The 23,748-nt window shown below is 41.8% G+C and overlaps 14 non-coding genes across 14 annotated transcripts; all 14 read right to left on the reverse strand.

Annotated features, from left to right (window-relative positions):
• Positions 1-165: 165 nt before the first annotated feature.
• On the reverse strand, positions 166-238 carry TRNAI-AAU (transfer RNA isoleucine (anticodon AAU)). The gene has a single exon. It is a non-coding gene; the product is annotated as a tRNA-Ile (tRNA).
• Positions 239-1,869: 1,631 nt separating this feature from the next.
• TRNAI-AAU (transfer RNA isoleucine (anticodon AAU)) lies at positions 1,870-1,942 on the reverse strand. Its single transcript has one exon. It is a non-coding gene; the product is annotated as a tRNA-Ile (tRNA).
• A 1,628-nt stretch (positions 1,943-3,570) lies between these two features.
• On the reverse strand, positions 3,571-3,643 carry TRNAI-AAU (transfer RNA isoleucine (anticodon AAU)). Its single transcript has one exon. It is a non-coding gene; the product is annotated as a tRNA-Ile (tRNA).
• A 1,628-nt stretch (positions 3,644-5,271) lies between these two features.
• On the reverse strand, positions 5,272-5,344 carry TRNAI-AAU (transfer RNA isoleucine (anticodon AAU)). Its single transcript has one exon. It is a non-coding gene; the product is annotated as a tRNA-Ile (tRNA).
• Positions 5,345-6,972: 1,628 nt separating this feature from the next.
• On the reverse strand, positions 6,973-7,045 carry TRNAI-AAU (transfer RNA isoleucine (anticodon AAU)). Its single transcript has one exon. It is a non-coding gene; the product is annotated as a tRNA-Ile (tRNA).
• A 1,622-nt stretch (positions 7,046-8,667) lies between these two features.
• TRNAI-AAU (transfer RNA isoleucine (anticodon AAU)) lies at positions 8,668-8,740 on the reverse strand. Its single transcript has one exon. It is a non-coding gene; the product is annotated as a tRNA-Ile (tRNA).
• A 1,628-nt stretch (positions 8,741-10,368) lies between these two features.
• On the reverse strand, positions 10,369-10,441 carry TRNAI-AAU (transfer RNA isoleucine (anticodon AAU)). The gene has a single exon. It is a non-coding gene; the product is annotated as a tRNA-Ile (tRNA).
• A 1,617-nt stretch (positions 10,442-12,058) lies between these two features.
• TRNAI-AAU (transfer RNA isoleucine (anticodon AAU)) lies at positions 12,059-12,131 on the reverse strand. Its single transcript has one exon. It is a non-coding gene; the product is annotated as a tRNA-Ile (tRNA).
• A 1,622-nt stretch (positions 12,132-13,753) lies between these two features.
• On the reverse strand, positions 13,754-13,826 carry TRNAI-AAU (transfer RNA isoleucine (anticodon AAU)). The gene has a single exon. It is a non-coding gene; the product is annotated as a tRNA-Ile (tRNA).
• Positions 13,827-15,454: 1,628 nt separating this feature from the next.
• Positions 15,455-15,527, reverse strand: TRNAI-AAU (transfer RNA isoleucine (anticodon AAU)). Its single transcript has one exon. It is a non-coding gene; the product is annotated as a tRNA-Ile (tRNA).
• Positions 15,528-17,144: 1,617 nt separating this feature from the next.
• TRNAI-AAU (transfer RNA isoleucine (anticodon AAU)) lies at positions 17,145-17,217 on the reverse strand. Its single transcript has one exon. It is a non-coding gene; the product is annotated as a tRNA-Ile (tRNA).
• A 1,617-nt stretch (positions 17,218-18,834) lies between these two features.
• Positions 18,835-18,907, reverse strand: TRNAI-AAU (transfer RNA isoleucine (anticodon AAU)). Its single transcript has one exon. It is a non-coding gene; the product is annotated as a tRNA-Ile (tRNA).
• A 1,627-nt stretch (positions 18,908-20,534) lies between these two features.
• TRNAM-CAU (transfer RNA methionine (anticodon CAU)) lies at positions 20,535-20,607 on the reverse strand. Its single transcript has one exon. It is a non-coding gene; the product is annotated as a tRNA-Met (tRNA).
• A 1,617-nt stretch (positions 20,608-22,224) lies between these two features.
• TRNAM-CAU (transfer RNA methionine (anticodon CAU)) lies at positions 22,225-22,297 on the reverse strand. Its single transcript has one exon. It is a non-coding gene; the product is annotated as a tRNA-Met (tRNA).
• Between the last annotated feature and the right edge of the window lie 1,451 nt (positions 22,298-23,748).

Raw genomic sequence — 23,748 nt, forward strand, 5'->3', positions numbered from 1 at the left:
CATTCTCAACCACCCCTTTTTACACTAAAGTGTCAAGGGACTCAACAACTCATGGGTCCGGTAAGTTATTTGGATTCCCATTTCCTTTCTAATGGAAAAAGTTGTAGAATTGAATGGAAAAGTTCTAAGTTGGTGACAAAATCTCTCGAGAAAAGGAGGGAACAGTGCCCCGTGTGAGGCTCGCACTCACGACCTTCAGATTATTAGACTGACGCGCTACCTACTGCGCTAACGAGGCAAGCTGTACCTGCAGATCTGCAGAAGTTTATTGTGCATAGCAGAAAACTTTTTTTTTTCATAATGTCACTGAGACATTAGTGCATATTTTCCCATATGGTCTAGCGGTTAGGATTCCTGGCTCTCACCCAGGTGGCCTGGGTTCGACTCCCGGTATGGGAATGCATCTTTATCTTAGCTACTGCCACCATTCAAAGACTGACACGTGTTTTTCAATCAAAAATGTTTCTGGTAGATTTTCACTTTGCAACAAAAATACTTAACATTGGCGATGCATTATGACTTTTGCAAAAGATTTCCTTTTGTTTCATAGCTTAAGCCTTTTTCAACTACACAGTTTTACACAAAAGTGTCAAGGGACTCAACAAGCCATGTGTCCTGTCTGTCATTAGGGCTCCCATGTTCTTTCTAATCGGAAACAGTTTAGAACTGAATTGGAAAGTTCAGAGTTAGTGACAAAATCTCTTGAGAAAAGGAGGATGCCACGTGTGAGCAAAAAACTCATGATCTTCAAATTATTCAACTGACGTGCCAAAAACCTTGACCATGTAGCGTGTTTCAGCTCTTGTAATGTTGATGTTTTGTATTCAAAGCAAAACACTCTTTTTTTTTTTTTTTTTTTTTTTTTTTTACACCTGTCTTGCTGTTTACTGTACTGCTTACACCATGTGGAGAAAGACTTAGTTAGTATTCCTGGTTGACTGGTTCGATTCCTGCTATGGGAGAGACTTTTTTTTGGGGACTAGTGTCCACATTCCAAAGCCAACACGTGCCTTGCAGACAGAATCAGTTTAGGTTGGAACTGCTCTTTGCAGCCAAAAATGCAGACCACCAGGTTTTTTGGATATTTATTTGCACAAAAGCTTATTTGATGTCATATCTCAAACCATTCATATCTCTCACTTTTAATTCCTGGGTGTTAAGGGACTCAACAAGCCTTTATCCCTGTTTGTCATTGGAGCTCCCCTTCCATCAATTGGTGATGTTTTGCTACTGAATGGAAAAGAGCTGTGACTCTCTAGCCAAGATGGTGGCAAAATCAGTTAAGGAAACACGGTACCAGTGCCCCATGTGAGAATCGAACTCATGACCTTCAGATTACGAGACTGACGCGCTACCTGCTGCGCTAACGAGGCAAAATGCACGTAATAATCTGCGGAAGTTGCTTGTGCAAAGCAGTACACCTCTTTTTTTTCATATTGTAAGTGAGCTGGCAGTACATCTTCTCCCATATGGTCTAGCGGTTAGGATTCCTGGTTTTCACCCAGGCGGCCCGTGTTCGACTACTGGTATGGGAACGCATCCTTTTCTGCACCGCTGCCAACATTCAAAAACTGACGCGTGTTTTTTAGTCAAACGTATTTCAAGTAGGATTTGTTTTTTTCAGGCAAAAATGCTGAACGCCCGCGTTTTGGCACTTCATTCTGACCCTTCACACAAGATTCAATTTGGATTCGTAGCTCAACTCATTCTCAACCACCCCTTTTTACACTAAAGTGTCAAGGGACTCAACAACTCATGGGTCCGGTAAGTTATTTGGATTCCCATTTCCTTTCTAATGGAAAAAGTTGTAGAATTGAATGGAAAAGTTCTAAGTTGGTGACAAAATCTCTCGAGAAAAGGAGGGAACAGTGCCCCGTGTGAGGCTCGAACTCACGACCTTCAGATTATTAGACTGACGCGCTACCTACTGCGCTAACGAGGCAAGCTGTACCTGCAGATCTGCAGAAGTTTATTGTGCATAGCAGAAAACTTTTTTTTTTCATAATGTCACTGAGACATTAGTGCATATTTTCCCATATGGTCTAGCGGTTAGGATTCCTGGCTCTCACCCAGGTGGCCTGGGTTCGACTCCCGGTATGGGAATGCATCTTTATCTTAGCTACTGCCACCATTCAAAGACTGACACGTGTTTTTCAATCAAAAATGTTTCTGGTAGATTTTCACTTTGCAACAAAAATACTTAACATTGGCGATGCATTATGACTTTTGCAAAAGATTTCCTTTTGTTTCATAGCTTAAGCCTTTTTCAACTACACAGTTTTACACAAAAGTGTCAAGGGACTCAACAAGCCATGTGTCCTGTCTGTCATTAGGGCTCCCATGTTCTTTCTAATCGGAAACAGTTTAGAACTGAATTGGAAAGTTCAGAGTTAGTGACAAAATCTCTTGAGAAAAGGAGGATGCCACGTGTGAGCAAAAAACTCATGATCTTCAAATTATTCAACTGACGTGCCAAAAACCTTGACCATGTAGCGTGTTTCAGCTCTTGTAATGTTGATGTTTTGTATTCAAAGCAAAACACTCTTTTTTTTTTTTTTTTTTTTTTTTTACACCTGTCTTGCTGTTTACTGTACTGCTTACACCATGTGGAGAAAGACTTAGTTAGTATTCCTGGTTGACTGGTTCGATTCCTGCTATGGGAGAGACTTTTTTTTGGGGACTAGTGTCCACATTCCAAAGCCAACACGTGCCTTGCAGACAGAATCAGTTTAGGTTGGAACTGCTCTTTGCAGCCAAAAATGCAGACCACCAGGTTTTTTGGATATTTATTTGCACAAAAGCTTATTTGATGTCATATCTCAAACCATTCATATCTCTCACTTTTAATTCCTGGGTGTTAAGGGACTCAACAAGCCTTTATCCCTGTTTGTCATTGGAGCTCCCCTTCCATCAATTGGTGATGTTTTGCTACTGAATGGAAAAGAGCTGTGACTCTCTAGCCAAGATGGTGGCAAAATCAGTTAAGGAAACACGGTACCAGTGCCCCATGTGAGAATCGAACTCATGACCTTCAGATTACGAGACTGACGCGCTACCTGCTGCGCTAACGAGGCAAAATGCACGTAATAATCTGCGGAAGTTGCTTGTGCAAAGCAGTACACCTCTTTTTTTTCATATTGTAAGTGAGCTGGCAGTACATCTTCTCCCATATGGTCTAGCGGTTAGGATTCCTGGTTTTCACCCAGGCGGCCCGTGTTCGACTACTGGTATGGGAACGCATCCTTTTCTGCACCGCTGCCAACATTCAAAAACTGACGCGTGTTTTTTAGTCAAACGTATTTCAAGTAGGATTTGTTTTTTTCAGGCAAAAATGCTGAACGCCCGCGTTTTGGCACTTCATTCTGACCCTTCACACAAGATTCAATTTGGATTCGTAGCTCAACTCATTCTCAACCACCCCTTTTTACACTAAAGTGTCAAGGGACTCAACAACTCATGGGTCCGGTAAGTTATTTGGATTCCCATTTCCTTTCTAATGGAAAAAGTTGTAGAATTGAATGGAAAAGTTCTAAGTTGGTGACAAAATCTCTCGAGAAAAGGAGGGAACAGTGCCCCGTGTGAGGCTCGAACTCACGACCTTCAGATTATTAGACTGACGCGCTACCTACTGCGCTAACGAGGCAAGCTGTACCTGCAGATCTGCAGAAGTTTATTGTGCATAGCAGAAAACTTTTTTTTTTCATAATGTCACTGAGACATTAGTGCATATTTTCCCATATGGTCTAGCGGTTAGGATTCCTGGCTCTCACCCAGGTGGCCTGGGTTCGACTCCCGGTATGGGAATGCATCTTTATCTTAGCTACTGCCACCATTCAAAGACTGACACGTGTTTTTCAATCAAAAATGTTTCTGGTAGATTTTCACTTTGCAACAAAAATACTTAACATTGGCGATGCATTATGACTTTTGCAAAAGATTTCCTTTTGTTTCATAGCTTAAGCCTTTTTCAACTACACAGTTTTACACAAAAGTGTCAAGGGACTCAACAAGCCATGTGTCCTGTCTGTCATTAGGGCTCCCATGTTCTTTCTAATCGGAAACAGTTTAGAACTGAATTGGAAAGTTCAGAGTTAGTGACAAAATCTCTTGAGAAAAGGAGGATGCCACGTGTGAGCAAAAAACTCATGATCTTCAAATTATTCAACTGACGTGCCAAAAACCTTGACCATGTAGCGTGTTTCAGCTCTTGTAATGTTGATGTTTTGTATTCAAAGCAAAACACTCTTTTTTTTTTTTTTTTTTTTTTTTTACACCTGTCTTGCTGTTTACTGTACTGCTTACACCATGTGGAGAAAGACTTAGTTAGTATTCCTGGTTGACTGGTTCGATTCCTGCTATGGGAGAGACTTTTTTTTGGGGACTAGTGTCCACATTCCAAAGCCAACACGTGCCTTGCAGACAGAATCAGTTTAGGTTGGAACTGCTCTTTGCAGCCAAAAATGCAGACCACCAGGTTTTTTGGATATTTATTTGCACAAAAGCTTATTTGATGTCATATCTCAAACCATTCATATCTCTCACTTTTAATTCCTGGGTGTTAAGGGACTCAACAAGCCTTTATCCCTGTTTGTCATTGGAGCTCCCCTTCCATCAATTGGTGATGTTTTGCTACTGAATGGAAAAGAGCTGTGACTCTCTAGCCAAGATGGTGGCAAAATCAGTTAAGGAAACACGGTACCAGTGCCCCATGTGAGAATCGAACTCATGACCTTCAGATTACGAGACTGACGCGCTACCTGCTGCGCTAACGAGGCAAAATGCACGTAATAATCTGCGGAAGTTGCTTGTGCAAAGCAGTACACCTCTTTTTTTTCATATTGTAAGTGAGCTGGCAGTACATCTTCTCCCATATGGTCTAGCGGTTAGGATTCCTGGTTTTCACCCAGGCGGCCCGTGTTCGACTACTGGTATGGGAACGCATCCTTTTCTGCACCGCTGCCAACATTCAAAAACTGACGCGTGTTTTTTAGTCAAACGTATTTCAAGTAGGATTTGTTTTTTTCAGGCAAAAATGCTGAACGCCCGCGTTTTGGCACTTCATTCTGACCCTTCACACAAGATTCAATTTGGATTCGTAGCTCAACTCATTCTCAACCACCCCTTTTTACACTAAAGTGTCAAGGGACTCAACAACTCATGGGTCCGGTAAGTTATTTGGATTCCCATTTCCTTTCTAATGGAAAAAGTTGTAGAATTGAATGGAAAAGTTCTAAGTTGGTGACAAAATCTCTCGAGAAAAGGAGGGAACAGTGCCCCGTGTGAGGCTCGAACTCACGACCTTCAGATTATTAGACTGACGCGCTACCTACTGCGCTAACGAGGCAAGCTGTACCTGCAGATCTGCAGAAGTTTATTGTGCATAGCAGAAAACTTTTTTTTTTCATAATGTCACTGAGACATTAGTGCATATTTTCCCATATGGTCTAGCGGTTAGGATTCCTGGCTCTCACCCAGGTGGCCTGGGTTCGACTCCCGGTATGGGAATGCATCTTTATCTTAGCTACTGCCACCATTCAAAGACTGACACGTGTTTTTCAATCAAAAATGTTTCTGGTAGATTTTCACTTTGCAACAAAAATACTTAACATTGGCGATGCATTATGACTTTTGCAAAAGATTTCCTTTTGTTTCATAGCTTAAGCCTTTTTCAACTACACAGTTTTACACAAAAGTGTCAAGGGACTCAACAAGCCATGTGTCCTGTCTGTCATTAGGGCTCCCATGTTCTTTCTAATCGGAAACAGTTTAGAACTGAATTGGAAAGTTCAGAGTTAGTGACAAAATCTCTTGAGAAAAGGAGGATGCCACGTGTGAGCAAAAAACTCATGATCTTCAAATTATTCAACTGACGTGCCAAAAACCTTGACCATGTAGCGTGTTTCAGCTCTTGTAATGTTGATGTTTTGTATTCAAAGCAAAACACTCTTTTTTTTTTTTTTTTTTTTTTTTTACACCTGTCTTGCTGTTTACTGTACTGCTTACACCATGTGGAGAAAGACTTAGTTAGTATTCCTGGTTGACTGGTTCGATTCCTGCTATGGGAGAGACTTTTTTTTGGGGACTAGTGTCCACATTCCAAAGCCAACACGTGCCTTGCAGACAGAATCAGTTTAGGTTGGAACTGCTCTTTGCAGCCAAAAATGCAGACCACCAGGTTTTTTGGATATTTATTTGCACAAAAGCTTATTTGATGTCATATCTCAAACCATTCATATCTCTCACTTTTAATTCCTGGGTGTTAAGGGACTCAACAAGCCTTTATCCCTGTTTGTCATTGGAGCTCCCCTTCCATCAATTGGTGATGTTTTGCTACTGAATGGAAAAGAGCTGTGACTCTCTAGCCAAGATGGTGGCAAAATCAGTTAAGGAAACACGGTACCAGTGCCCCATGTGAGAATCGAACTCATGACCTTCAGATTACGAGACTGACGCGCTACCTGCTGCGCTAACGAGGCAAAATGCACGTAATAATCTGCGGAAGTTGCTTGTGCAAAGCAGTACACCTCTTTTTTTTCATATTGTAAGTGAGCTGGCAGTACATCTTCTCCCATATGGTCTAGCGGTTAGGATTCCTGGTTTTCACCCAGGCGGCCCGGGTTCGACTACTGGTATGGGAACGCATCCTTTTCTGCACCGCTGCCAACATTCAAAAACTGACGCGTGTTTTTTAGTCAAACGTATTTCAAGTAGGATTTGTTTTTTTCAGGCAAAAATGCTGAACGCCCGCGTTTTGGCACTTCATTCTGACCCTTCACACAAGATTCAATTTGGATTCGTAGCTCAACTCATTCTCAACCACCCCTTTTTACACTAAAGTGTCAAGGGACTCAACAACTCATGGGTCCGGTAAGTTATTTGGATTCCCATTTCCTTTCTAATGGAAAAAGTTGTAGAATTGAATGGAAAAGTTCTAAGTTGGTGACAAAATCTCTCGAGAAAAGGAGGGAACAGTGCCCCGTGTGAGGCTCGAACTCACGACCTTCAGATTATTAGACTGACGCGCTACCTACTGCGCTAACGAGGCAAGCTGTACCTGCAGATCTGCAGAAGTTTATTGTGCATAGCAGAAAACTTTTTTTTTTCATAATGTCACTGAGACATTAGTGCATATTTTCCCATATGGTCTAGCGGTTAGGATTCCTGGCTCTCACCCAGGTGGCCTGGGTTCGACTCCCGGTATGGGAATGCATCTTTATCTTAGCTACTGCCACCATTCAAAGACTGACACGTGTTTTTCAATCAAAAATGTTTCTGGTAGATTTTCACTTTGCAACAAAAATACTTAACATTGGCGATGCATTATGACTTTTGCAAAAGATTTCCTTTTGTTTCATAGCTTAAGCCTTTTTCAACTACACAGTTTTACACAAAAGTGTCAAGGGACTCAACAAGCCATGTGTCCTGTCTGTCATTAGGGCTCCCATGTTCTTTCTAATCGGAAACAGTTTAGAACTGAATTGGAAAGTTCAGAGTTAGTGACAAAATCTCTTGAGAAAAGGAGGATGCCACGTGTGAGCAAAAAACTCATGATCTTCAAATTATTCAACTGACGTGCCAAAAACCTTGACCATGTAGCGTGTTTCAGCTCTTGTAATGTTGATGTTTTGTATTCAAAGCAAAACACTCTTTTTTTTTTTTTTTTTTTACACCTGTCTTGCTGTTTACTGTACTGCTTACACCATGTGGAGAAAGACTTAGTTAGTATTCCTGGTTGACTGGTTCGATTCCTGCTATGGGAGAGACTTTTTTTTGGGGACTAGTGTCCACATTCCAAAGCCAACACGTGCCTTGCAGACAGAATCAGTTTAGGTTGGAACTGCTCTTTGCAGCCAAAAATGCAGACCACCAGGTTTTTTGGATATTTATTTGCACAAAAGCTTATTTGATGTCATATCTCAAACCATTCATATCTCTCACTTTTAATTCCTGGGTGTTAAGGGACTCAACAAGCCTTTATCCCTGTTTGTCATTGGAGCTCCCCTTCCATCAATTGGTGATGTTTTGCTACTGAATGGAAAAGAGCTGTGACTCTCTAGCCAAGATGGTGGCAAAATCAGTTAAGGAAACACGGTACCAGTGCCCCATGTGAGAATCGAACTCATGACCTTCAGATTACGAGACTGACGCGCTACCTGCTGCGCTAACGAGGCAAAATGCACGTAATAATCTGCGGAAGTTGCTTGTGCAAAGCAGTACACCTCTTTTTTTTCATATTGTAAGTGAGCTGGCAGTACATCTTCTCCCATATGGTCTAGCGGTTAGGATTCCTGGTTTTCACCCAGGCGGCCCGGGTTCGACTACTGGTATGGGAACGCATCCTTTTCTGCACCGCTGCCAACATTCAAAAACTGACGCGTGTTTTTTAGTCAAACGTATTTCATGTAGGATTTGTTTTTTTCAGGCAAAAATGCTGAACGCCCGCGTTTTGGCACTTCATTCTGACCCTTCACACAAGATTCAATTTGGATTCGTAGCTCAACTCATTCTCAACCACCCCTTTTTACACTAAAGTGTCAAGGGACTCAACAACTCATGGGTCCGGTAAGTTATTTGGATTCCCATTTCCTTTCTAATGGAAAAAGTTGTAGAATTGAATGGAAAAGTTCTAAGTTGGTGACAAAATCTCTCGAGAAAAGGAGGGAACAGTGCCCCGTGTGAGGCTCGAACTCACGACCTTCAGATTATTAGACTGATGCGCTACCTACTGCGCTAACGAGGCAAGCTGTACCTGCAGATCTGCAGAAGTTTATTGTGCATAGCAGAAAACTTTTTTTTTTCATAATGTCACTGAGACATTAGTGCATATTTTCCCATATGGTCTAGCGGTTAGGATTCCTGGCTCTCACCCAGGTGGCCTGGGTTCGACTCCCGGTATGGGAATGCATCTTTATCTTAGCTACTGCCACCATTCAAAGACTGACACGTGTTTTTCAATCAAAAATGTTTCTGGTAGATTTTCACTTTGCAACAAAAATACTTAACATTGGCGATGCATTATGACTTTTGCAAAAGATTTCCTTTTGTTTCATAGCTTAAGCCTTTTTCAACTACACAGTTTTACACAAAAGTGTCAAGGGACTCAACAAGCCATGTGTCCTGTCTGTCATTAGGGCTCCCATGTTCTTTCTAATCGGAAACAGTTTAGAACTGAATTGGAAAGTTCAGAGTTAGTGACAAAATCTCTTGAGAAAAGGAGGATGCCACGTGTGAGCAAAAAACTCATGATCTTCAAATTATTCAACTGACGTGCCAAAAACCTTGACCATGTAGCGTGTTTCAGCTCTTGTAATGTTGATGTTTTGTATTCAAAGCAAAACACTCTTTTTTTTTTTTTTTTTTTTTTTTTACACCTGTCTTGCTGTTTACTGTACTGCTTACACCATGTGGAGAAAGACTTAGTTAGTATTCCTGGTTGACTGGTTCGATTCCTGCTATGGGAGAGACTTTTTTTTGGGGACTAGTGTCCACATTCCAAAGCCAACACGTGCCTTGCAGACAGAATCAGTTTAGGTTGGAACTGCTCTTTGCAGCCAAAAATGCAGACCACCAGGTTTTTTGGATATTTATTTGCACAAAAGCTTATTTGATGTCATATCTCAAACCATTCATATCTCTCACTTTTAATTCCTGGGTGTTAAGGGACTCAACAAGCCTTTATCCCTGTTTGTCATTGGAGCTCCCCTTCCATCAATTGGTGATGTTTTGCTACTGAATGGAAAAGAGCTGTGACTCTCTAGCCAAGATGGTGGCAAAATCAGTTAAGGAAACACGGTACCAGTGCCCCATGTGAGAATCGAACTCATGACCTTCAGATTACGAGACTGACGCGCTACCTGCTGCGCTAACGAGGCAAAATGCACGTAATAATCTGCGGAAGTTGCTTGTGCAAAGCAGTACACCTCTTTTTTTTCATATTGTAAGTGAGCTGGCAGTACATCTTCTCCCATATGGTCTAGCGGTTAGGATTCCTGGTTTTCACCCAGGCGGCCCGGGTTCGACTACTGGTATGGGAACGCATCCTTTTCTGCACCGCTGCCAACATTCAAAAACTGACGCGTGTTTTTTAGTCAAACGTATTTCAAGTAGGATTTGTTTTTTTCAGGCAAAAATGCTGAACGCCCGCGTTTTGGCACTTCATTCTGACCCTTCACACAAGATTCAATTTGGATTCGTAGCTCAACTCATTCTCAACCACCCCTTTTTACACTAAAGTGTCAAGGGACTCAACAACTCATGGGTCCGGTAAGTTATTTGGATTCCCATTTCCTTTCTAATGGAAAAAGTTGTAGAATTGAATGGAAAAGTTCTAAGTTGGTGACAAAATCTCTCGAGAAAAGGAGGGAACAGTGCCCCGTGTGAGGCTCGAACTCACGACCTTCAGATTATTAGACTGACGCGCTACCTACTGCGCTAACGAGGCAAGCTGTACCTGCAGATCTGCAGAAGTTTATTGTGCATAGCAGAAAACTTTTTTTTTTCATAATGTCACTGAGACATTAGTGCATATTTTCCCATATGGTCTAGCGGTTAGGATTCCTGGCTCTCACCCAGGTGGCCTGGGTTCGACTCCCGGTATGGGAATGCATCTTTATCTTAGCTACTGCCACCATTCAAAGACTGACACGTGTTTTTCAATCAAAAATGTTTCTGGTAGATTTTCACTTTGCAACAAAAATACTTAACATTGGCGATGCATTATGACTTTTGCAAAAGATTTCCTTTTGTTTCATAGCTTAAGCCTTTTTCAACTACACAGTTTTACACAAAAGTGTCAAGGGACTCAACAAGCCATGTGTCCTGTCTGTCATTAGGGCTCCCATGTTCTTTCTAATCGGAAACAGTTTAGAACTGAATTGGAAAGTTCAGAGTTAGTGACAAAATCTCTTGAGAAAAGGAGGATGCCACGTGTGAGCAAAAAACTCATGATCTTCAAATTATTCAACTGACGTGCCAAAAACCTTGACCATGTAGCGTGTTTCAGCTCTTGTAATGTTGATGTTTTGTATTCAAAGCAAAACACTCTTTTTTTTTTTTTTACACCTGTCTTGCTGTTTACTGTACTGCTTACACCATGTGGAGAAAGACTTAGTTAGTATTCCTGGTTGACTGGTTCGATTCCTGCTATGGGAGAGACTTTTTTTTGGGGACTAGTGTCCACATTCCAAAGCCAACACGTGCCTTGCAGACAGAATCAGTTTAGGTTGGAACTGCTCTTTGCAGCCAAAAATGCAGACCACCAGGTTTTTTGGATATTTATTTGCACAAAAGCTTATTTGATGTCATATCTCAAACCATTCATATCTCTCACTTTTAATTCCTGGGTGTTAAGGGACTCAACAAGCCTTTATCCCTGTTTGTCATTGGAGCTCCCCTTCCATCAATTGGTGATGTTTTGCTACTGAATGGAAAAGAGCTGTGACTCTCTAGCCAAGATGGTGGCAAAATCAGTTAAGGAAACACGGTACCAGTGCCCCATGTGAGAATCGAACTCATGACCTTCAGATTACGAGACTGACGCGCTACCTGCTGCGCTAACGAGGCAAAATGCACGTAATAATCTGCGGAAGTTGCTTGTGCAAAGCAGTACACCTCTTTTTTTTCATATTGTAAGTGAGCTGGCAGTACATCTTCTCCCATATGGTCTAGCGGTTAGGATTCCTGGTTTTCACCCAGGCGGCCCGGGTTCGACTACTGGTATGGGAACGCATCCTTTTCTGCACCGCTGCCAACATTCAAAAACTGACGCGTGTTTTTTAGTCAAACGTATTTCAAGTAGGATTTGTTTTTTTCAGGCAAAAATGCTGAACGCCCGCGTTTTGGCACTTCATTCTGACCCTTCACACAAGATTCAATTTGGATTCGTAGCTCAACTCATTCTCAACCACCCCTTTTTACACTAAAGTGTCAAGGGACTCAACAACTCATGGGTCCGGTAAGTTATTTGGATTCCCATTTCCTTTCTAATGGAAAAAGTTGTAGAATTGAATGGAAAAGTTCTAAGTTGGTGACAAAATCTCTCGAGAAAAGGAGGGAACAGTGCCCCGTGTGAGGCTCGAACACACGACCTTCAGATTATTAGACTGACGCGCTACCTACTGCGCTAACGAGGCAAGCTGTACCTGCAGATCTGCAGAAGTTTATTGTGCATAGCAGAAAACTTTTTTTTTTCATAATGTCACTGAGACATTAGTGCATATTTTCCCATATGGTCTAGCGGTTAGGATTCCTGGCTCTCACCCAGGTGGCCTGGGTTCGACTCCCGGTATGGGAATGCATCTTTATCTTAGCTACTGCCACCATTCAAAGACTGACACGTGTTTTTCAATCAAAAATGTTTCTGGTAGATTTTCACTTTGCAACAAAAATACTTAACATTGGCGATGCATTATGACTTTTGCAAAAGATTTCCTTTTGTTTCATAGCTTAAGCCTTTTTCAACTACACAGTTTTACACAAAAGTGTCAAGGGACTCAACAAGCCATGTGTCCTGTCTGTCATTAGGGCTCCCATGTTCTTTCTAATCGGAAACAGTTTAGAACTGAATTGGAAAGTTCAGAGTTAGTGACAAAATCTCTTGAGAAAAGGAGGATGCCACGTGTGAGCAAAAAACTCATGATCTTCAAATTATTCAACTGACGTGCCAAAAACCTTGACCATGTAGCGTGTTTCAGCTCTTGTAATGTTGATGTTTTGTATTCAAAGCAAAACACTCTTTTTTTTTTTTTTTTTTTACACCTGTCTTGCTGTTTACTGTACTGCTTACACCATGTGGAGAAAGACTTAGTTAGTATTCCTGGTTGACTGGTTCGATTCCTGCTATGGGAGAGACTTTTTTTTGGGGACTAGTGTCCACATTCCAAAGCCAACACGTGCCTTGCAGACAGAATCAGTTTAGGTTGGAACTGCTCTTTGCAGCCAAAAATGCAGACCACCAGGTTTTTTGGATATTTATTTGCACAAAAGCTTATTTGATGTCATATCTCAAACCATTCATATCTCTCACTTTTAATTCCTGGGTGTTAAGGGACTCAACAAGCCTTTATCCCTGTTTGTCATTGGAGCTCCCCTTCCATCAATTGGTGATGTTTTGCTACTGAATGGAAAAGAGCTGTGACTCTCTAGCCAAGATGGTGGCAAAATCAGTTAAGGAAACACGGTACCAGTGCCCCATGTGAGAATCGAACTCATGACCTTCAGATTACGAGACTGACGCGCTACCTGCTGCGCTAACGAGGCAAAATGCACGTAATAATCTGCGGAAGTTGCTTGTGCAAAGCAGTACACCTCTTTTTTTTCATATTGTAAGTGAGCTGGCAGTACATCTTCTCCCATATGGTCTAGCGGTTAGGATTCCTGGTTTTCACCCAGGCGGCCCGGGTTTGACTACTGGTATGGGAACGCATCCTTTTCTGCACCGCTGCCAACATTCAAAAACTGACGCGTGTTTTTTAGTCAAACGTATTTCATGTAGGATTTGTTTTTTTCAGGCAAAAATGCTGAACGCCCGCGTTTTGGCACTTCATTCTGACCCTTCACACAAGATTCAATTTGGATTCGTAGCTCAACTCATTCTCAACCACCCCTTTTTACACTAAAGTGTCAAGGGACTCAACAACTCATGGGTCCGGTAAGTTATTTGGATTCCCATTTCCTTTCTAATGGAAAAAGTTGTAGAATTGAATGGAAAAGTTCTAAGTTGGTGACAAAATCTCTCGAGAAAAGGAGGGAACAGTGCCCCGTGTGAGGCTCGAACTCACGACCTTCAGATTATTAGACTGATGCGCTACCTACTGCGCTAACGAGGCAAGCTGTACCTGCAGATCTGCAGAAGTTTATTGTGCATAGCAGAAAACTTTTTTTTTTCATAATGTCACTGAGACATTAGTGCATATTTTCCCATATGGTCTAGCGGTTAGGATTCCTGGCTCTCACCCAGGTGGCCTGGGTTCGACTCCCGGTATGGGAATGCATCTTTATCTTAGCTACTGCCACCATTCAAAGACTGACACGTGTTTTTCAATCAAAAATGTTTCTGGTAGATTTTCACTTTGCAACAAAAATACTTAACATTGGCGATGCATTATGACTTTTGCAAAAGATTTCCTTTTGTTTCATAGCTTAAGCCTTTTTCAACTACACAGTTTTACACAAAAGTGTCAAGGGACTCAACAAGCCATGTGTCCTGTCTGTCATTAGGGCTCCCATGTTCTTTCTAATCGGAAACAGTTTAGAACTGAATTGGAAAGTTCAGAGTTAGTGACAAAATCTCTTGAGAAAAGGAGGATGCCACGTGTGAGCAAAAAACTCATGATCTTCAAATTATTCAACTGACGTGCCAAAAACCTTGACCATGTAGCGTGTTTCAGCTCTTGTAATGTTGATGTTTTGTATTCAAAGCAAAACACTCTTTTTTTTTTTTTTTTTTTTTTTTTACACCTGTCTTGCTGTTTACTGTACTGCTTACACCATGTGGAGAAAGACTTAGTTAGTATTCCTGGTTGACTGGTTCGATTCCTGCTATGGGAGAGACTTTTTTTTGGGGACTAGTGTCCACATTCCAAAGCCAACACGTGCCTTGCAGACAGAATCAGTTTAGGTTGGAACTGCTCTTTGCAGCCAAAAATGCAGACCACCAGGTTTTTTGGATATTTATTTGCACAAAAGCTTATTTGATGTCATATCTCAAACCATTCATATCTCTCACTTTTAATTCCTGGGTGTTAAGGGACTCAACAAGCCTTTATCCCTGTTTGTCATTGGAGCTCCCCTTCCATCAATTGGTGATGTTTTGCTACTGAATGGAAAAGAGCTGTGACTCTCTAGCCAAGATGGTGGCAAAATCAGTTAAGGAAACACGGTACCAGTGCCCCATGTGAGAATCGAACTCATGACCTTCAGATTACGAGACTGACGCGCTACCTGCTGCGCTAACGAGGCAAAATGCACGTAATAATCTGCGGAAGTTGCTTGTGCAAAGCAGTACACCTCTTTTTTTTCATATTGTAAGTGAGCTGGCAGTACATCTTCTCCCATATGGTCTAGCGGTTAGGATTCCTGGTTTTCACCCAGGCGGCCCGGGTTCGACTACTGGTATGGGAACGCATCCTTTTCTGCACCGCTGCCAACATTCAAAAACTGACGCGTGTTTTTTAGTCAAACGTATTTCAAGTAGGATTTGTTTTTTTCAGGCAAAAATGCTGAACGCCCGCGTTTTGGCACTTCATTCTGACCCTTCACACAAGATTCAATTTGGATTCGTAGCTCAACTCATTCTCAACCACCCCTTTTTACACTAAAGTGTCAAGGGACTCAACAACTCATGGGTCCGGTAAGTTATTTGGATTCCCATTTCCTTTCTAATGGAAAAAGTTGTAGAATTGAATGGAAAAGTTCTAAGTTGGTGACAAAATCTCTCGAGAAAAGGAGGGAACAGTGCCCCGTGTGAGGCTCGAACTCACGACCTTCAGATTATTAGACTGACGCGCTACCTACTGCGCTAACGAGGCAAGCTGTACCTGCAGATCTGCAGAAGTTTATTGTGCATAGCAGAAAACTTTTTTTTTTCATAATGTCACTGAGACATTAGTGCATATTTTCCCATATGGTCTAGCGGTTAGGATTCCTGGCTCTCACCCAGGTGGCCTGGGTTCGACTCCCGGTATGGGAATGCATCTTTATCTTAGCTACTGCCACCATTCAAAGACTGACACGTGTTTTTCAATCAAAAATGTTTCTGGTAGATTTTCACTTTGCAACAAAAATACTTAACATTGGCGATGCATTATGACTTTTGCAAAAGATTTCCTTTTGTTTCATAGCTTAAGCCTTTTTCAACTACACAGTTTTACACAAAAGTGTCAAGGGACTCAACAAGCCATGTGTCCTGTCTGTCATTAGGGCTCCCATGTTCTTTCTAATCGGAAACAGTTTAGAACTGAATTGGAAAGTTCAGAGTTAGTGACAAAATCTCTTGAGAAAAGGAGGATGCCACGTGTGAGCAAAAAACTCATGATCTTCAAATTATTCAACTGACGTGCCAAAAACCTTGACCATGTAGCGTGTTTCAGCTCTTGTAATGTTGATGTTTTGTATTCAAAGCAAAACACTCTTTTTTTTTTTTTTACACCTGTCTTGCTGTTTACTGTACTGCTTACACCATGTGGAGAAAGACTTAGTTAGTATTCCTGGTTGACTGGTTCGATTCCTGCTATGGGAGAGACTTTTTTTTGGGGACTAGTGTCCACATTCCAAAGCCAACACGTGCCTTGCAGACAGAATCAGTTTAGGTTGGAACTGCTCTTTGCAGCCAAAAATGCAGACCACCAGGTTTTTTGGATATTTATTTGCACAAAAGCTTATTTGATGTCATATCTCAAACCATTCATATCTCTCACTTTTAATTCCTGGGTGTTAAGGGACTCAACAAGCCTTTATCCCTGTTTGTCATTGGAGCTCCCCTTCCATCAATTGGTGATGTTTTGCTACTGAATGGAAAAGAGCTGTGACTCTCTAGCCAAGATGGTGGCAAAATCAGTTAAGGAAACACGGTACCAGTGCCCCATGTGAGAATCGAACTCATGACCTTCAGATTACGAGACTGACGCGCTACCTGCTGCGCTAACGAGGCAAAATGCACGTAATAATCTGCGGAAGTTGCTTGTGCAAAGCAGTACACCTCTTTTTTTTCATATTGTAAGTGAGCTGGCAGTACATCTTCTCCCATATGGTCTAGCGGTTAGGATTCCTGGTTTTCACCCAGGCGGCCCGGGTTCGACTACTGGTATGGGAACGCATCCTTTTCTGCACCGCTGCCAACATTCAAAAACTGACGCGTGTTTTTTAGTCAAACGTATTTCAAGTAGGATTTGTTTTTTTCAGGCAAAAATGCTGAACGCCCGCGTTTTGGCACTTCATTCTGACCCTTCACACAAGATTCAATTTGGATTCGTAGCTCAACTCATTCTCAACCACCCCTTTTTACACTAAAGTGTCAAGGGACTCAACAACTCATGGGTCCGGTAAGTTATTTGGATTCCCATTTCCTTTCTAATGGAAAAAGTTGTAGAATTGAATGGAAAAGTTCTAAGTTGGTGACAAAATCTCTCGAGAAAAGGAGGGAACAGTGCCCCGTGTGAGGCTCGAACACACGACCTTCAGATTATTAGACTGACGCGCTACCTACTGCGCTAACGAGGCAAGCTGTACCTGCAGATCTGCAGAAGTTTATTGTGCATAGCAGAAAACTTTTTTTTTTCATAATGTCACTGAGACATTAGTGCATATTTTCCCATATGGTCTAGCGGTTAGGATTCCTGGCTCTCACCCAGGTGGCCTGGGTTCGACTCCCGGTATGGGAATGCATCTTTATCTTAGCTACTGCCACCATTCAAAGACTGACACGTGTTTTTCAATCAAAAATGTTTCTGGTAGATTTTCACTTTGCAACAAAAATACTTAACATTGGCGATGCATTATGACTTTTGCAAAAGATTTCCTTTTGTTTCATAGCTTAAGCCTTTTTCAACTACACAGTTTTACACAAAAGTGTCAAGGGACTCAACAAGCCATGTGTCCTGTCTGTCATTAGGGCTCCCATGTTCTTTCTAATCGGAAACAGTTTAGAACTGAATTGGAAAGTTCAGAGTTAGTGACAAAATCTCTTGAGAAAAGGAGGATGCCACGTGTGAGCAAAAAACTCATGATCTTCAAATTATTCAACTGACGTGCCAAAAACCTTGACCATGTAGCGTGTTTCAGCTCTTGTAATGTTGATGTTTTGTATTCAAAGCAAAACACTCTTTTTTTTTTTTTTACACCTGTCTTGCTGTTTACTGTACTGCTTACACCATGTGGAGAAAGACTTAGTTAGTATTCCTGGTTGACTGGTTCGATTCCTGCTATGGGAGAGACTTTTTTTTGGGGACTAGTGTCCACATTCCAAAGCCAACACGTGCCTTGCAGACAGAATCAGTTTAGGTTGGAACTGCTCTTTGCAGCCAAAAATGCAGACCACCAGGTTTTTTGGATATTTATTTGCACAAAAGCTTATTTGATGTCATATCTCAAACCATTCATATCTCTCACTTTTAATTCCTGGGTGTTAAGGGACTCAACAAGCCTTTATCCCTGTTTGTCATTGGAGCTCCCCTTCCATCAATTGGTGATGTTTTGCTACTGAATGGAAAAGAGCTGTGACTCTCTAGCCAAGATGGTGGCAAAATCAGTTAAGGAAACACGGTACCAGTGCCCCATGTGAGAATCGAACTCATGACCTTCAGATTACGAGACTGACGCGCTACCTGCTGCGCTAACGAGGCAAAATGCACGTAATAATCTGCGGAAGTTGCTTGTGCAAAGCAGTACACCTCTTTTTTTTCATATTGTAAGTGAGCTGGCAGTACATCTTCTCCCATATGGTCTAGCGGTTAGGATTCCTGGTTTTCACCCAGGCGGCCCGGGTTCGACTGCTGGTATGGGAACGCATCCTTTTCTGCACCGCTGCCAACATTCAAAAACTGACGCGTGTTTTTTAGTCAAACGTATTTCATGTAGGATTTGTTTTTTTCAGGCAAAAATGCTGAACGCTCGCGTTTTGGCACTTCATTCTGACCCTTCACACAAGATTCAATTTGGATTCGTAGCTCAACTCATTCTCAACCACCCCTTTTTACACTAAAGTGTCAAGGGACTCAACAACTCATGGGTCCGGTAAGTTATTTGGATTCCCATTTCCTTTCTAATGGAAAAAGTTGTAGAATTGAATGGAAAAGTTCTAAGTTGGTGACAAAATCTCTCGAGAAAAGGAGGGAACAGTGCCCCGTGTGAGGCTCGAACTCACGACCTTCAGATTATTAGACTGATGCGCTACCTACTGCGCTAACGAGGCAAGCTGTACCTGCAGATCTGCAGAAGTTTATTGTGCATAGCAGAAAACTTTTTTTTTTCATAATGTCACTGAGACATTAGTGCATATTTTCCCATATGGTCTAGCGGTTAGGATTCCTGGCTCTCACCCAGGTGGCCTGGGTTCGACTCCCGGTATGGGAATGCATCTTTATCTTAGCTACTGCCACCATTCAAAGACTGACACGTGTTTTTCAATCAAAAATGTTTCTGGTAGATTTTCACTTTGCAACAAAAATACTTAACATTGGCGATGCATTATGACTTTTGCAAAAGATTTCCTTTTGTTTCATAGCTTAAGCCTTTTTCAACTACACAGTTTTACACAAAAGTGTCAAGGGACTCAACAAGCCATGTGTCCTGTCTGTCATTAGGGCTCCCATGTTCTTTCTAATCGGAAACAGTTTAGAACTGAATTGGAAAGTTCAGAGTTAGTGACAAAATCTCTTGAGAAAAGGAGGATGCCACGTGTGAGCAAAAAACTCATGATCTTCAAATTATTCAACTGACGTGCCAAAAACCTTGACCATGTAGCGTGTTTCAGCTCTTGTAATGTTGATGTTTTGTATTCAAAGCAAAACACTCTTTTTTTTTTTTTTTTTTTTTTTTACACCTGTCTTGCTGTTTACTGTACTGCTTACACCATGTGGAGAAAGACTTAGTTAGTATTCCTGGTTGACTGGTTCGATTCCTGCTATGGGAGAGACTTTTTTTTGGGGACTAGTGTCCACATTCCAAAGCCAACACGTGCCTTGCAGACAGAATCAGTTTAGGTTGGAACTGCTCTTTGCAGCCAAAAATGCAGACCACCAGGTTTTTTGGATATTTATTTGCACAAAAGCTTATTTGATGTCATATCTCAAACCATTCATATCTCTCACTTTTAATTCCTGGGTGTTAAGGGACTCAACAAGCCTTTATCCCTGTTTGTCATTGGAGCTCCCCTTCCATCAATTGGTGATGTTTTGCTACTGAATGGAAAAGAGCTGTGACTCTCTAGCCAAGATGGTGGCAAAATCAGTTAAGGAAACACGGTACCAGTGCCCCATGTGAGAATCGAACTCATGACCTTCAGATTACGAGACTGACGCGCTACCTGCTGCGCTAACGAGGCAAAATGCACGTAATAATCTGCGGAAGTTGCTTGTGCAAAGCAGTACACCTCTTTTTTTTCATATTGTAAGTGAGCTGGCAGTACATCTTCTCCCATATGGTCTAGCGGTTAGGATTCCTGGTTTTCACCCAGGCGGCCCGGGTTCGACTACTGGTATGGGAACGCATCCTTTTCTGCACCGCTGCCAACATTCAAAAACTGACGCGTGTTTTTTAGTCAAACGTATTTCAAGTAGGATTTGTTTTTTTCAGGCAAAAATGCTGAACGCCCGCGTTTTGGCACTTTATTCTGACCCTTCACACAAGATTCAATTTGGATTCGTAGCTCAACTCATTCTCAACCACCCCTTTTTACACTAAAGTGTCAAGGGACTCAACAACTCATGGGTCCGGTAAGTTATTTGGATTCCCATTTCCTTTCTAATGGAAAAAGTTGTAGAATTGAATGGAAAAGTTCTAAGTTGGTGACAAAATCTCTCGAGAAAAGGAGGGAACAGTGCCCCGTGTGAGGCTCGAACTCACGACCTTCAGATTATGAGACTGACGCGCTACCTACTGCGCTAACGAGGCAAGCTGTACCTGCAGATCTGCAGAAGTTTATTGTGCATAGCAGAAAACTTTTTTTTTTCATAATGTCACTGAGACATTAGTGCATCTTTTCCCATATGGTCTAGCGGTTAGGATTCCTGGCTCTCACCCAGGTGACCTGGGTTCGACTCCCGGTATGGGAATGCATCTTTATCTTAGCTACTGCCACCATTCAAAGACTGACACGTGTTTTTCAATCAAAAATGTTTCTGGTAGATTTTCACTTTGCAACAAAAATACTTAACATTGGCGATGCATTATGACTTTTGCAAAAGATTTCCTTTTGTTTCATAGCTTAAGCCTTTTTCAACTACACAGTTTTACACAAAAGTGTCAAGGGACTCAACAAGCCATGTGTCCTGTCTGTCATTAGGGCTCCCATGTTCTTTCTAATCGGAAACAGTTTAGAACTGAATTGGAAAGTTCAGAGTTAGTGACAAAATCTCTTGAGAAAAGGAGGATGCCACGTGTGAGCAAAAAACTCATGATCTTCAAATTATTCAACTGACGTGCCAAAAACCTTGACCATGTAGCGTGTTTCAGCTCTTGTAATGTTGATGTTTTGTATTCAAAGCAAAACACTCTTTTTTTTTTTTTTACACCTGTCTTGCTGTTTACTGTACTGCTTACACCATGTGGAGAAAGACTTAGTTAGTATTCCTGGTTGACTGGTTCGATTCCTGCTATGGGAGAGACTTTTTTTTGGGGACTAGTGTCCACATTCCAAAGCCAACACGTGCCTTGCAGACAGAATCAGTTTAGGTTGGAACTGCTCTTTGCAGCCAAAAATGCAGACCACCAGGTTTTTTGGATATTTATTTGCACAAAAGCTTATTTGATGTCATATCTCAAACCATTCATATCTCTCACTTTTAATTCCTGGGTGTTAAGGGACTCAACAAGCCTTTATCCCTGTTTGTCATTGGAGCTCCCCTTCCATCAATTGGTGATGTTTTGCTACTGAATGGAAAAGAGCTGTGACTCTCTAGCCAAGATGGTGGCAAAATCAGTTAAGGAAACACGGTACCAGTGCCCCATGTGAGAATCGAACTCATGACCTTCAGATTACGAGACTGACGCGCTACCTGCTGCGCTAACGAGGCAAAATGCACGTAATAATCTGCGGAAGTTGCTTGTGCAAAGCAGTACACCTCTTTTTTTTCATATTGTAAGTGAGCTGGCAGTACATCTTCTCCCATATGGTCTAGCGGTTAGGATTCCTGGTTTTCACCCAGGCGGCCCGGGTTCGACTACTGGTATGGGAACGCATCCTTTTCTGCACCGCTGCCAACATTCAAAAACTGACGCGTGTTTTTTAGTCAAACGTATTTCAAGTAGGATTTGTTTTTTTCAGGCAAAAATGCTGAACGCCCGCGTTTTGGCACTTTATTCTGACCCTTCACACAAGATTCAATTTGGATTCGTAGCTCAACTCATTCTCAACCACCCCTTTTTACACTAAAGTGTCAAGGGACTCAACAACTCATGGGTCCGGTAAGTTATTTGGATTCCCATTTCCTTTCTAATGGAAAAAGTTGTAGAATTGAATGGAAAAGTTCTAAGTTGGTGACAAAATCTCTCGAGAAAAGGAGGGAACAGTGCCCCGTGTGAGGCTCGAACTCACGACCTTCAGATTATGAGACTGACGCGCTACCTACTGCGCTAACGAGGCAAGCTGTACCTGCAGATCTGCAGAAGTTTATTGTGCATAGCAGAAAACTTTTTTTTTTCATAATGTCACTGAGACATTAGTGCATCTTTTCCCATATGGTCTAGCGGTTAGGATTCCTGGCTCTCACCCAGGTGACCTGGGTTCGACTCCCGGTATGGGAATGCATCTTTATCTTAGCTACTGCCACCATTCAAAGACTGACACGTGTTTTTCAATCAAAAATGTTTCTGGTAGATTTTCACTTTGCAACAAAAATACTTAACATTGGCGATGCATTATGACTTTTGCAAAAGATTTCCTTTTGTTTCATAGCTTAAGCCTTTTTCAACTACACAGTTTTACACAAAAGTGTCAAGGGACTCAACAAGCCATGTGTCCTGTCTGTCATTAGGGCTCCCATGTTCTTTCTAATCGGAAACAGTTTAGAACTGAATTGGAAAGTTCAGAGTTAGTGACAAAATCTCTTGAGAAAAGGAGGATGCCACGTGTGAGCAAAAAACTCATGATCTTCAAATTATTCAACTGACGTGCCAAAAACCTTGACCATGTAGCGTGTTTCAGCTCTTGTAATGTTGATGTTTTGTATTCAAAGCAAAACACTCTTTTTTTTTTTTTTACACCTGTCTTGCTGTTTACTGTACTGCTTACACCATGTGGAGAAAGACTTAGTTAGTATTCCTGGTTGACTGGTTCGATTCCTGCTATGGGAGAGACTTTTTTTTGGGGACTAGTGTCCACATTCCAAAGCCAACACGTGCCTTGCAGACAGAATCAGTTTAGGTTGGAACTGCTCTTTGCAGCCAAAAATGCAGACCACCAGGTTTTTTGGATATTTATTTGCACAAAAGCTTATTTGATGTCATATCTCAAACCATTCATATCTCTCACTTTTAATTCCTGGGTGTTAAGGGACTCAACAAGCCTTTATCCCTGTTTGTCATTGGAGCTCCCCTTCCATCAATTGGTGATGTTTTGCTACTGAATGGAAAAGAGCTGTGACTCTCTAGCCAAGATGGTGGCAAAATCAGTTAAGGAAACACGGTACCAGTGCCCCATGTGAGAATCGAACTCATGACCTTCAGATTACGAGACTGACGCGCTACCTGCTGCGCTAACGAGGCAAAATGCACGTAATAATCTGCGGAAGTTGCTTGTGCAAAGCAGTACACCTCTTTTTTTTCATATTGTAAGTGAGCTGGCAGTACATCTTCTCCCATATGGTCTAGCGGTTAGGATTCCTGGTTTTCACCCAGGCGGCCCGGGTTCGACTACTGGTATGGGAACGCATCCTTTTCTGCACCGCTGCCAACATTCAAAAACTGACGCGTGTTTTTTAGTCAAACGTATTTCAAGTAGGATTTGTTTTTTTCAGGCAAAAATGCTGAACGCCCGCGTTTTGGCACTTTATTCTGACCCTTCACACAAGATTCAATTTGGATTCGTAGCTCAAC

Source organism: Phyllobates terribilis, unplaced genomic scaffold, assembly GCF_046119375.1.
Source record: "Phyllobates terribilis strain yellow unplaced genomic scaffold, ASM4611937v1 Scaffold_11__3_contigs__length_659146591, whole genome shotgun sequence".
NCBI classification, from domain to species: Eukaryota; Metazoa; Chordata; class Amphibia; order Anura; family Dendrobatidae; genus Phyllobates; species Phyllobates terribilis.